General features: G+C 41.9%; 1 protein-coding gene across 1 annotated transcript in view; it reads right to left on the reverse strand.

Annotated features, from left to right (window-relative positions):
• Positions 1-14696, reverse strand: part of SHISA9 (shisa family member 9) — a 284010-nt gene that overhangs the window by 192924 nt on the left and 76390 nt on the right. The gene's annotated exons all lie outside the window — the stretch shown is intronic.

Here is a 14696-nt window from a genome sequence, read left to right on the forward strand (position 1 = left end):
GAGCTGCAGGGACACATATGCCTTTGTGGATGACTTTGCAATCAAAAAGGACTCCAACATTCTGTGCTCAACTCTCTGAAATAAGAGCCTCCCACTGCTTCAGACCTTCCTCTGCTCATACGCCGAGGTCACCCAAGAACTGCCATGTGGTGGCAATGCCTTTCCAATAGGCAGCAGTCCCTGGAATGCTGGTGCCCAAGGAGCAAAGCATCTGTGTATAGAGAACACCTGCTCTTTGTCCTCCCCAGTGTCCACTCCCACTTCTGGTAACAGCCCTTCCCCTCCCCCACTCTGCAGCCATGTGGTTGAATAGGACCAACACCAGTGCCCAGTTTCAGGGGTTGACAGGTTGGCACATGTCTCAGATCTGGCCAATCAGAACATCCCACTGGCCTGAGTGACAGAAGCAGGGATGATGAGAAAGAACTCAGATTTTTTCAGTTAGAATCAATCACAGGACTCTCATGGGAACCACCAAGCAGGAGAAGTTTGCTTTCAGGAAAAACCTGGATTTAAATCCCACCTCTGCCATCACTTACTAGATGTGTGGCCTTGGGCAAGTGACTTAACTTCTCTGAGCTTCATTTTCTTCATTGGTAAAATGGGCATCCATTTGTATGGTGCTTGCAAGATGAGCAGGCACATAGTAGGAGCTTCATAAATGTTGACTGTCCTTCACTCACACCCCAGCCTCTTCTACATTTCCTTAGCAGTTGATCTCACCTGTCATGCAACCTTCCCAAACTCCCAATTTTAAATCTCCAGCGATGACCTCTCTTCTGAACTCCAGACTCATATGTCCAATAGCTGACTTGGCATTTCTGGATGTCTTCCAAACATTCCAAACTTAGCAATGCCTGAAACTAACTAGTGACCCACCCTTCCCTCCACCAAATCCACAAGCCAATCACCTTCCTCTCAGGAATGGCACCTCCCCACCATGGGTGTTAAACACCCAACCCAGAAATCGAGGATCCATCCTAGACACCTCTCTCCCACCCTCATCACTAAACCCTGACCACGCTCTGTTGACCGCATCTCTCTACATTTCTTGAATCTGTCTCTTTTTCAGCATCTTGTCCATCCCACCCTAGACTCAGTCACCATCGTCTCCCACACAGATGACTGCACCAATCCATTCTAGACCAGACATCTAGAGATCTCTTTGTAAAATAGAAATCTGATCTAGTAGCTCTCTCTGCTCAAACTTTCCAATGGCTTCCCAGAGCTCTTCAAATAAAATCAAAACTCCTTACCTTAGCCCAAAATGAGATCATGAAGTGGTCCTGCCCACCCCTGTGGCCTTACCATGGACTATGCCATTGGCCCTGACTTTGGAGATAATTTAACACATAGACCTGGCCCTCAAGCAACCTGGCTTCTGGTTCCTAAACTGCTACAGGCTCACGGTGAAGCCCTGACTACATTACATCCTGTCTCTGGATCTCTCTAAAACGCACAAGTTAGTTACTGGGTACCCTTCCAGATCTGTCAAAAGCTGGACTTTTTCCTATATCCCCTCTGAGGCAGGCTTAAGAAAGAAACCCACCTTCTACCCCCCACAGTCTTCCTCTCAAACACCTTCTAACACTTAGAAAGCAGAGTGCTAAGAACATACCAAACACCTCCACCCTGGCTCCCTCTTGCTTATTTCTTGCTGGGACCATAATGTTGTTCTCCCAGGACACCTCTGCAGTGAAGTCACAAAAAAATGCATGGCCAGCTTACCCAATGCCCATTAATTAGTCCTGCCACACAAAATATTATGGATATTGTAACTTATTATTTATTGTTACTGGTGGATGCAGGGTTGCCCTATAATGAAGAGAACTTCTCATGTCAGTGGACCAGGTTGGATTTTTATACATGGCCAAAACAACTAATTCTTGGAAATTCACCAGCATTCGAAAAGTTTGGAATCCCATCAAGCTTAGAAAAACAGTGTAGGGAAGTGGACCAAAGTTTCTGAGGGCAGACAGATCCATGTCTAAAACTGGATTTGGCCATTTTCTAATTTAGGTAACCTGGAACAAAGTGTTCTTCCCCTGTTTGTAACCCTTCCGTGGTTCCCCAGTGACTTAGGGCTAAAGTCCCAAGTCACACCCATGCTATGCAAGACCTGCATGATCCGTTCCCTGCCTATTGTTGGAAACTATTTTGCACCAACTCTCCCATCTCACACTCTGCTCCAGCCACACCGGCCTTCTTTTCCCTGAAATCTTCCCCACTTTGAAGTTTTTGCACATGCCATTCCTTTTAACTGGAATGTGCTCCCCATGCCAAGACCAACTATTCCTTCAGACTTAAGCTCAGCATATCCTCTTGGGGGAGGCTTTCTCTGGTGGCCTCTCCTTTCCCAAGGCTCAATCTAGTGTCCTTCTTAAATGCATTCATAACATGCTCTAATTCTGTTTATGGCGCATACATCTCGATAGTAACTAAACACTTAGTTGACAATGCATGTTTCAGCCTATCTACCTACTAGAGTATAAGCTCTATGAAGACAGGAACCAAGTAACTGTCTCACCATACATCACCATCTCCTAGGACAGTGCCTGGCATATAGATTGTTATCAAATGAATGAATGACTACGCGATTTAACCTCCTTGAGCCTCTGATTACAGACAAGAAAGATAATCATGATTAGCTCCTAGAATGGTTGCAGGGAGAGGCAATGAAATTCTCCAGGCCTATTACATGCCTAGTACATATTAAGAGATCAATAAAAGGTCACTGTTTAGGGATATGGAGCATGGTATCTACAAGCCTGCCTCTGGCACTTAGCAGCCCTGTGACATTAAACATGTGACACTTCTCTGATCATCCAGACATTTGTGAGGACTAGATGAGATCATTCATGTAAAGGTCCTGGCATGTCATAGGCACTTCATAAAGCACAATGTTATCATTCTAAGTCAGGTCAGTGGTTTTCAGTCACCAGGGGTCTCTACAAAACACTGAGGTTCAGATCACTCCCAAGCCAATTAAATCCATTTTTATGAGAAAGGGTCCTAGGCATTGGTACTTTTCCCACAATTTTACTATGAAAATTTTCAAGCATATATAAAAATTGAAAGATTTTCACAGTAAACAGTCACATATCCACAACCTAAGTTCTACATTTAACATTGTACAAGTCTTGCTTTATCACATATTTATCCATCTATCCATTCCTCTACTCAATCTGTATTAATTTTTGTGCATGTCAAACTAAATTGCAGATATTAGTATATTTTTCCCTAAATACTTCAGCATGCTCATCATTTCATTAACTAGAGTCCAATATCTGTTTACGTTAATTCTTCTGTTATAAAATTTATTCAGAATGTAGCACACTAATCTTAAATTACTATTTCATGAGTTTAGCATTGCATCCACCCACGTAAGCGCAATCTCTATCAAGATACAGATCACTAGCATCACTCCAGAAAGCTCCCTTATACCACTTCTCAGTCAATCCATACCCTCAATCCCCAGAATCAACACTGTTTTGATTTTTTTTTCTATCATAGATTAGTTTGGGGCATTGTAATTTTAAATGCTCTAGAGGAGATTCCTGGTAAAGTCAAGATTCAGACCAAAGTCCTAGTTGAATGCATCTGCCCTAGGGGTTCTCAGGAGTGCGGAGGAAACCCAGGGATGAGCAAAAGGCCTCTCTGATGCTAGTCAAAGAGTTCCCAGGATTGGCCAGCCAGAGGAGGAGGAGGAGAAGCACGTCCCTGGACCCCGCCCACTCCCATTCAGTGTGGCCATCTGGAGTCTGTGCCACCAGCCAACAAGGAGGCCATATCTCCTGTAACCCTCCTTGCAGACACTGTCAAAGTCCCACCTGGTCCCTGGGATCCCTTTTGCCTGCTGCTGTAGATGTTGTTGCTGGTACTAGCTGACACCTGTGATAGCCCTTGGATTCTTGGAGCTACCTTGGCCAGAGGTTCTTGAAAGTTACTTCTCTCAATCTAGAATGGCCCAGAGCCAGTGACTGATGTGAAGATACAAGAGCTTTGTTCCTTGCCTCAAGGTGAAACAAACTCTGAGGTGCAATTTACATTCCAGAGCTGTCCACACGATCCTGTAGAGGCTAGTCTCTACCAAAAACCACATCCTTGTTTACTCCTCACTTCCCTAACCTGCTTTCCTTATTCCCTTACAGATTTCTCCTGAACACAACTCTTTTAATGGATCACTTGCATAAGAATCTCCAACTCAGGCTTCACGTCCAGGGAACCTGACCTAAGATATCCCATTTTAGAGAAGGGAAAATCAGGCTTAGAAAATTGAAGCAGCCCGCCCACAGTCCATAAGCTAGAACTGAAGGAACTGGAATTTGATCCCAGGTAAGTCTGACTCCAAACCTTTGACTTGAATGGCTGCTTATAAATTGGGATTAAGAATTCCTACTTTATAGGATGGTCCTGACAATTAAACAACATTTACACATAAAAGAGACTTACAGTGATAGAGAAATATAAGGGAGTCAAATTATTATTACCAATAGGTGAGAAGTTCAAGGCCAATGGCAGACTGTTTGGCTGTCACCAAAACCCATTTCCCTTCTTCCTGGGCACATAGCTGGACTATATTTCCCAGCATTCACTGCACTTTGACCATGTGACCCGTTCTGGCCAATAGAATATGAGAGAAACTGATGATGGACACTTGGGGGACAGGACTTTAAGAAGCAGGAGTACATCTTCAACACTCTATTTACCTTTCTGCAGGCTGTCTGAAGACAATCTCAAGGCCCTAATACCACAGCTCCCAAACTAGATGCCTGTCGGGGCATCACAGCTAACTCACAGTGGTGCCACGGGATATATTAAATTTTTGAGGGACTCACAGCAACATCTATCAGGCCCCATGCAAACTACTAGCTCAATGTAATTCAAGGTTTCACATTAATCTCTATGTTCTTTTTGATGATGCCATATCTTTGCAAAGCTGGGTATTCAGTGGTTGCTTGATAAAGAGCAAGCATAGTACATCTACATTATTTATGGATTCTGTATTTATGAATTCACCTCCTCACTAAAACTTATTTGTATCCCCAAAATCAATACTCATGGCACTTTAATGGTCATTCACAAACATGTACAGAGTGGCAAAAAATTTGAGTCACCCAACGTTCCCATTCCCAGATGAGGTCAAACAAGGTGATGCTCTGGCTTTTTCTTTCAGCTTTCATGCTGTAAACAAGTGACCTCTCATGGTTTATTTACTGCCATATTTTCTGCACTGTCGTCCTTTCTATTGGTGATTTTGCTGTTTAAAACAGCCCCCCAGCATAGTACAGAAGTGCTATCTAGTGTTGCTAAGCACAAAGAAGGCTGTGATGTGCCTCATGGAGAAAATACACGTGATAGATAAGTTTCCTTCAGGCATGAATTGTAGTGCTCTTGGCTGTGAGTTCAATGTTAATAAACCAACTATACATTAAGTAAGGTGTCTTTAAACAGAAACACATATAAAACCAAGTTATGGTTTGATCGGTTGACAAAAATGTTGTAACTAGAGGCTCACAGGAACCTAAATCTGAATATCCCCTAGGAGCAATGGTTCAGGATTCGCTAATTCAGTGTTTTCGGTGACCAGAGAGAGAATATCTACCATAAATAAAAGGAATCAACTCTACCTCCTGAAGATCAATGTAGGCACTGAGTTAAGACATAAATACTCACTATGTTGTTTAAACCTAAGCACTTAAAAGATAAGTCATTTCTTTAGCATAGTGGGGCATGAAAAAGTTACTAAGATATTAGGACACCCTGAACTTGAAAGTTAGTGAATCTCTGCCCTAAGGGATGGCAGAGCCATGTACCAGAAGGAGCCTGGGTCGTGAATTACCACATGGGAATAGCTGTTCATCAACCAAGAACACCTGCCTTGAACCGTCACATGAGCAAGAAATAAATGTCTATTGTCTTTGAAGTGTTACACGTTTCAGTGACTTTTTCTACAGTGGCACAGCCTACCTTAACTAATGCATGGCACCTCACTTTACAAAGTGAACCTGCCTCCCTAAATATTCCCCTTACTATCAGAGAGAACATGAAGGATAATCCGCCAAGTAGGCATTCTAGGCTCTAAGAAAATATGATATCTGGGGTAGGAGGACACATTAACTTTACAAATAGGTATTGGACGTTATTTTGTCCCATGTACAGGTACTGAGGGTACAAAAATGAATAAAACATGGATCCAATGCATGGTTTTCTCAACTGGTGGCATGGGAGAGATATAATCGAACACAAAGAATTCTTTGTGTTCACAACACAGTATCTGGGCAAGGAGGCACCATTTAAGCTGGGTCTTGAAAAAATGGCAAGCTTGTCAGGTGAGAATTGTGTAAAGGCATACCTGTGGCGGGAAGGGCAGGTCACGTACAAAGGTGTGTACAGTACAAAGGTGTGTATAGTACAAAGATGTGAAAGGCATCAAATAAGACCCTCAATGAGGGAATATCATAAAGAATATTTGGCAAAAGCCAGGTAGTGAGGCCAGATAAGAAATCAAAGCCCAGATGATGAAGGACCTCAACCAGAAGCAACCTGGAAGTTTCCAGGATAAGCCTACAGTGGAAACAAGCCAAATTTCATCAACAGGAAAATAGATAAATAATTTCAATGCAATATTAATTCTGTGGTTTGAGTGTCCCCTCCAAAACTCATGTTGAAATTTAACTTCCTTTGTGACACTTTTAAGAGGTGGGACCATTAAGAGGTGATTAGGTAATGCAGGCTTCACCCACAAGAACAGAATAATGTTGTTGTCGTGGGCATGGGTTCATTTTCATGGGAGTGAGTTGTTATAAGAATGGGTTCAGCCCTCTCTTGCTTTCTGGCCTTTCTGCCTTCTGCCAAGGGATAACACAGCAAGAAGGCCCTAACTGGATGCAGACCCCTTGACCTTGGACTTCCGAGCCTCCAGAACTGAAAGGAATTTTTCTTTTTTTTTACAAGTTACCCAGCCTTAGGTATTCTGTTATAGCAGTGTAAAATGGACTAGGGCAACTACTCAGCCACAGAAAGGAATGAATTACTAATACATGCAACATGGATGAACCTCAAAGAAGTCTTGCCAAGCAAAGGAAGCCAGACACAAAGGACTATGTGCTATGATTTCGTTTATGGGATGTTCAGGGACATGCAAAACTACTCTGGTGAAAGAAAACAGAACAGTGGTTACCTTTGGGAGATAAGTGGGGCTAACTGAGAAGGGGCATAAAGGAATTTTGGAGGTGATGGAAATGCTCTTCATCTTGATGGAGGAGTTGGTTGCACGGGTAAATGCATCTGTCAAAACTCATTGAATTGTACACTTCAGACATGTGCATCTCACTGTATGTAAATTATACTGATTAAAACAAATTCTAAGCTAAGGATTTGGCAGTTGGGGGCTGCAGAAGCCAATTACATGCAAGCTGAGTGATTTTATCCCCAGAGGACTCAGCACTGGGTGCCTTGTATAAAGCTAATTTTGGCAGCCACATTTTTGAATTTTTTTTAGTCACAAAACTTTTTTTTCTCAAAATCAAAATATTATTCAGCATTCCAAAATAACAGACCAAAAGGAAATGGTTCTGCTTGACATAAAGATAAGCGATCGAAGGTCCCTTAAAGGCCACAACCTCAGAGTCTTCCCTTCAATTCTGCAAGGCCTTGGAGACATATCCAAAGAGCCTTAGGACTCACAGATCCCAGGTTGAGAACCACTGGTCCAGGGGAGCCAGCAGGGCTGCTGAGTTCGTTTGCACAATTGAGCACTGCACAATTCCAGACTACAATGGGAATGGCATCCCCTGGAGGTGGGCAGTGCAGAAGCCCTGGGGGCCATGCTGGAAAAGCAAGCAATTCAAGCAGACCTGGTAAAGGTGAAAAATGATAACTAGCCCTCAGCTAGAGCACTGAGCTCAAGAGAGTGTGGTGGGGACTGTAGCAAACTGATGAACACAGCCCTGTTTAAAGAGACAGCTGCTTCTCACCTCCAGCTGATTGTTGCTACGTGGGAAAATGAGTTTGGCACTGCCAGAAATTCAGATTTTTTTCCAAGGGAAGCCAAAAATCTGGATTTTACATCAAGCCTCTCAGTTTTTAAATGCTGGAAATTAATTTAATTTAAAAAACATTGTGTAGCCCAAATCAAACATATCTGCCAGGCAAATCCACTCTTCTAGGCCACCCATTTGCAACTTTTGGTTTAAGATTTTAATCAAAGACTATCTGAGCTCTTAGCAACACATGAAAAGAGGCAAGTGTGCGTGTTCCCTTTGCACCCTGGATATATCCAGGAATTTGAGCTGTCTGTTTTCCTAGAGTCAGGAGACTTCACTTACACCTTCCTTCAATTTCCAAGGAATGAATCAGTCGGCATTATGAGAGACCTGGGCACAAACCACAACTCAAGAAGCACAATGAGAGCTGTGGGTACTGCTTTCTGTGCATCTGTCCACCCCTTGGCCAATGATGCATCAGAGGTGACCGCCATGGCGAAGGTGGCAATTACAAGACTATAGTATACACATCTCAAACTCAAGCAGCTCAGCATAGGCACCATTTAAATGAATAAACAAGATAATACTGCCAAGTTAAAATACTTATTACATCATCTGAAGGCAGACTTTTCTTTATAAATAAATACACAGAAGTGAATGCAAACATGATTTGATCTTAAGCCTCCTGAAGCCCTTCTTCTGTATGATTACTTTAAGAAATCCTCTGAGGCCCAGGAACTCTGTTGGTGGGTAGATGGAAGCAAAGTGAGGGAGCATAGAGACGAGGGAGAAATTCAGAACTCAAGCACATCATTTCTGTTAGGCTGAATGCCACATGGACATTCAAAATATACTCTTTTCTGGATCTGAAGCATCCCTCCTTTGGCTAATGTCTCTCAAAGTGTGGTCTATAGAACTCCTACTATAGAATCACTGAGAAGCTTCTTAAAAAATTCAAGTTCCTGTTTCCTACCAGAAGCCTATTGAGTCAGAATCCCCATGGGTGTGGCCAAGGCAACTGCTTTCTCAGCAAGCATCCTCATGAGATTTGGATGCACACTAAAGTTCAAGAAATATTGGCCCAGATGATCTTATTCACTCCTGTGGCTTTGAATACTGTTTATATGCCAGTAGGGAAAAAAGGCATGTCTTCAGCTCAGAACTCTCTTGTGAGCCCAAACACATACATGCATCTGTGGACTTAATTTCTCCATATGGGCACCTCACAGATATCTCAAATTGACAAGAACAAAACTGAACTCTTGATCTTCTTAATTGTGATAAATAGTAGGCTTAGTTTGTGCTGTGATGACAAAGAACCTCAAAATGTTAGTGGTGGAAGATTACAGTGAGTCAAGTACAACTCTGCTGGGCTCTGCTAAGCTAATTCTCAGGATATAGGTCAAGTTCAGGTCTATACCACATGTCTCCTCATTCCAAAAGCTAGGCCGAATGAGCATGCCCCCACCACCATCACCACTACCAATCTGGGGTTCATCCTTCTCATGACAAATCACAGGAACACATATTATGTGGCCTCTTAAAGCCTCTGCTTAGACCATACCTGTCAGTTCTGCCTACGTGACACATGCCAAAGCATGTAACATGACTGTAGTGGATTGACTTATGTCCCCCCAAAACTCACTATAGGTTGAACTGTGTCCCCCAAGTTTTATGTATTAGAAACTTGGCCCCCACTGTGACTGTTAAGAGGGTGGGAAATCCTATTATGGTAATGGAAAGGTGGAGCCTTGAAGAGGTGATTGGATTGTAGGACCATGCAGTAGTGGATGGATTAATAATGGTGGTCAGGGGCGTGGTTCTGAGGGCTTTAAAAGAAGAGGAGAGTCTGTCTCCCTGCTCTCTCTGCTTCCACCATCTTGCAATGTGAGACCCCTGGGGTCACTGTCACCACCACCGGATGGCCTTTGGACTTCGTAGCCTCAGAAACTGCAAGCAATAAATTTCACTTTCTTTGTAAATCACCCAGTTTCAGGTATCTTGTTATAAGCAACAGAAATGGAACTAATACAATCACCGCGCCCAACATCAGTGGAGGCAGGAAGTACAGTTTTCCAATGGAGAGGAAAAAGCTAATATTTGCTGAACAATGATAGAGTCCTCCATGACATCCAAAATATGTCCCAGATCCACTTCTCTCCATTGCCACAGCTCACACCCTGGTCCAAGTTACCATTGTCTCTCAACTGTATGTCAACAACAGTCCTCGCCTCCCATGGCCCCTCCAATCTGTTCGCACAGCAACCCACATGATCTTTTTACAGTATAGATCAGCTTATGTTGAACTTTGCAATAACTTCCCATTGCACTCAGGGAAAATCCAAATTCCATATCCCAATCTCTAAGGGTCTACACAAGCTGTCCCCTAACTATCTCTCTAGCTCAGGGGTATTTACCCAGGGTTCATGGACCCCCATAGGTGTCCAGCTTCGCTTTCTCCACTTGCCCCCTTCACTCACGCTGCGGCCACACTGGTCTTCCTTCAGGTCCCCTTTTAACTTGTCATCCTTTCTTCTGTCTCTCAGCTGTTCCCTCCACCTGGAACCCCCTACCCTTTCTCCTTGCTACCCGGCCTTCCTTCTATTCACCTTGCAGATCTCAGCTTCAAATTCCCTTGTTCAGAAAGGTCTTTTGTGACTGCCTAGTTTAAATGGGCTCTTCATACTAGCCTCTTAACCTATATTTATTACAAATTGAAAATATAAGTGAGTACTTATTGGCTTGATACTTGCCTCAGTGCTACAGGGTAAACTCCATGCCGGCAGGGGCTGTATCTGTGTTGCCCACCAAAGAATCATCAATGGATGCAGTGCACATGGTAGATGCTCTATAACTCGTTGTTGAACAAATGCCAAACTCTCTTTTACTGAGCACCTAGGTGCTTTCTATCTTATTTTATTTCACCTTCATGCCTGCTCTAGGTGTATTCATCCAAGGAAACTGAAGCTCAGAAAGGTAGAATAATGTTCCTAAAGTCACACCATTAGGAAAAAACAAAGTCTAGATACAAATCCATTTGTGTCTACTTCTAGAGTCTACATAATTAACTATGTGTGATGTGGCTGCCTCTACAGGAAACCCAAAAGTGATTTCTCAGGACCTGAAACAACCTGTCATGCACCCACTCTTTGCAACCTGACACAGCCTCAATGACAAGGAGAAAGTCAGCTTCCTCCTCCTGCAGTCAACACAGCTGAGGGCAGGTACATGGGGCCTCATGGAGGCACCGAGGCTGCCCGTTCTGCTGACCACCCAACACCCACCATAAAACGTATACTCTGCTTTAGAAAAGGAGGTATAAATATACACAAAAATGAACTCCTTAAAAATCCAAGATGGAAACAAGGAGCATGTCACAAGGTGGTATGTGCATACAAGCCAAATGGATAGGTGCATATACTACAGCACTGGAAGTGTGATGTAATCTTTCTGTGCCTCAGTTTTCCCAGTTGTGAAATGGGATGATAATACTAGTACCTACCTCAGAGAAGTGCAAGAAGGAATCAAAGAGAGAAAGCATGTGAGGTGTTCAGTTATTGCCTAGTACATGGTGAACATTCAGTAAATGTTCACCATGCCTACAAAACATGCCTTTTGAAAAATGCAAGACACTGTATCATTTTCCAAAGCAAAAATGACAGTGACACCTGTAGACACTACAGTTACAATAGTGAAAAGGGAACTTTCATGATCAAATTGCTGGAAACGACCTTTTGTAATAGCTAAAAGAACACTGGTCTCTGAGACAGAAAAGCTGGGATCTAGACCAAATTCTGGTTCTCCTACCATGTGCCCTTGGGCAATTTTTTCCCATCTCAGTCTTAGTTTTCTTGTCTGAAAACAAAGGTGTCAGTAACGCTATTTCTCAAACTTATCATTCTCCTACCACCTTCACAGTCATGCCCTTAAAACATCTACATACCTCCCATACTATAACTTATTTAATATTTTCATTTGTAGTTATTCAACAAATATTGGTTGAGCACCGACTATGTGCCAGGCATGTTCTAGACACTAAGGCACTGTTATAGATGACTTTTTAAAACTTGACATATATTTTTTTACTCCCATCATAGGCGATAATATCCGTGAACTCATGTGATAAGTCATGACAGATTTTTTTTCTAAAGTGCATTAAAACAAATGCATAACTATTGAAAGGAAAAAGGTCCATCAATGTCCTCCTATAATCTCAGGTGCTATTAGTGATACAGGTGATGCATATGGACAAATGGACTTGGATGATATCTATGATCCCTTGCAACTCTCCACATTGCACTGTTCTGAATTCCTCTGAAGAGAAGATTGACACAGCCCGTCTTCCTCTCTTCCAACCCACTCTGATAGAGCAATGAACAGAGTGACGTTAATTGAGTAATTATTCAGCAATTACAAGAACTTTATTTCTGAGCCTGAGACTAGGGCTCTGTCAGTTTGAGAACATGCTTGAACTTCTTGGTTCCTGTTTTCAATTCACACTCCAAACTCCAGGCACTTTCATCGCCTTCTCGTCAGTAAAATGGGACGTTTGTTTACACCCAGGCGAAGGCGTTTTTCATCTTCAAAGAATATTATCAACTTTCAGTGACCTCTCTATAGCTGACAGGAGAAAGGCTCCAAAAAAACCCATAATCATCCTACTAGACAGCTCTTGCCAAACAATATTTAATAAGTTATGCATAATGAGTCGAAAATGTATGTTCTGAGTTGCCTTTGAAATACAAAAAAGGTTTGAAAGGAAAAACTTTCCCACCAATCAATTAAAAAACCCCTAAAACTTCAGTAGAAAAAAATGGGTTAATAAGGATGTGAACTGATAATTTACAAGAGATGAAATACAAACAACTAATAAGCATATAAAAGGTACTCAACTCCTTAATAATCAAAGAAAATGCAAACTAAAATAACAAGAAAGCAGGGTTTTTTGGGTTTCAAATTATCAAAGGTTTATAATATAATAATTATTCATGCTAGCTAGAATGAGGTGAAATAGGTACTGCTGGTGGAAGAAAGATATTTCTACATTTCTGGAAAGCAATTTGATAACGTTCTTTAAGATCCTTCAAAGAAGTTATAACCTATGAGTCAGTAATTTCCCTTCTAGAAATCAACTCTAAGAAATCCATAAAAGATCTATCTGTCAAACATGTTTGTTTTAATGCACAAGCATGTTCATCATGATGGCATGTCTAAGAACAGAGTTTCTCAACCACAGAACTATTGACCTCTGGGGTTGGAAAATTTATTTTTCGTTGGTGTTGGAGGATGTCCTGTGCCTTATATAATGTTTAGCAGCACCCCTGATCTCTACCCAATGGATGTCAATAGCATCCTCATCCACCCACCTCCAATCATGACAATGAAAATTGTCTCCAAACATTGCCACATGGCCCTTGGGGGACAAAACTTGCATTGAGAATCACTGATGCAAGAGTAAAAATGTTTAACCACCTAAATATCCAATTATAACTAAAAGGTTAAATAACTTATGATCTGTTTATATGGTGGGATATTATTTACTTATTTAAAATGTTGCTTTTAAGGAGTATTTAATGACATGGAAATCTAATCATAATAAAACAGTATGTGGAAAAAAAAAAACTAAGAATAAAATTATTTAAATAGACATGTATTCTTAGAAAAACAGACCAAAAGGAAATAAAGAAAATGCCCACTGTAATTATCTCTAGGTAGCAGGATAAAAAGCAGTTTTCATTTCCTGTTTCAAAACAACTACTCATTCTATAAGCTCAGAGAATGACTTTTTAGGCTGAAAAACCTGGCTTTAGGTTCCTTTTTCTAGCTCGTACTTACTCTTAACCTCCTCATTGCTGTGACTTCATCTACAAAACCAGGTAGGTGCCTTTTGCAAAGAGTGGTATAACCAGGGGTAACCAGGTGGAATAATACACATAATAATGTGCTTAGAAAGGTACCTGGCAGGTCGTAAGTATTCAGTTAAAGGTTAGTTTTCATTAACAGGCACTACTTTTTAATTTTAAAAATCATTTTTTCATAAAGAGGAAATAAATACATGACATCAAGCCAGAAGGAGTTTGTCTATCTTCTCTGGAGAGAGAACCCGTCTGAGAACGAATGATTGCTGATGTTTGAGTGTTTGGCACCAAATAGAACTCTCAGTGCTGGAATGAAGACAGGGCTGAAAATCCCATCTGGCAGAAGGGGACGACCTATGGGAAAATGTTATTTGAATTGGACAGGTTGGTGAGGGAGCTTCAAGTCAAGAGTATTAACATGTCAATAACCGTGAAGGGTTTAACTGCCTAACAGTTTACCAGTGAAGGGCCTTCCAAACAGGCACTGGGAATTTGATCTGGAAATGTTACTGTGCATGTTGTGTTCCATTTGGACTGGAGCCTGAAGAGACAGGAGTCTCAGCTCATTGGAAAGGAATCTAAGAGGTCCACGGGTGCTACCATTGGGATATAATGAAACAATTTAGAGACCTGGCTTCAAGGTTTTGCCATCTTGTCCTGCAAGTTTAATTTCCCCTTTGGGTCTCTGACTATTGATGTATTTAGAGAAATAGAATAGCTTAGTGCCTACGAATAGGAACACTGGAGACCAGCCCTCTAGAAATATCCTGGCTCCACCATGCAGGAGCTATTGTAACCCTGGGTAAGTTACTTACTTTATGAATCAAAGCCCCCATTTGTATACCCACAA

Source organism: Cynocephalus volans, chromosome 6, assembly GCF_027409185.1.
Source record: "Cynocephalus volans isolate mCynVol1 chromosome 6, mCynVol1.pri, whole genome shotgun sequence".
In the NCBI taxonomy this organism is placed as follows: domain Eukaryota; kingdom Metazoa; phylum Chordata; class Mammalia; order Dermoptera; family Cynocephalidae; genus Cynocephalus; species Cynocephalus volans.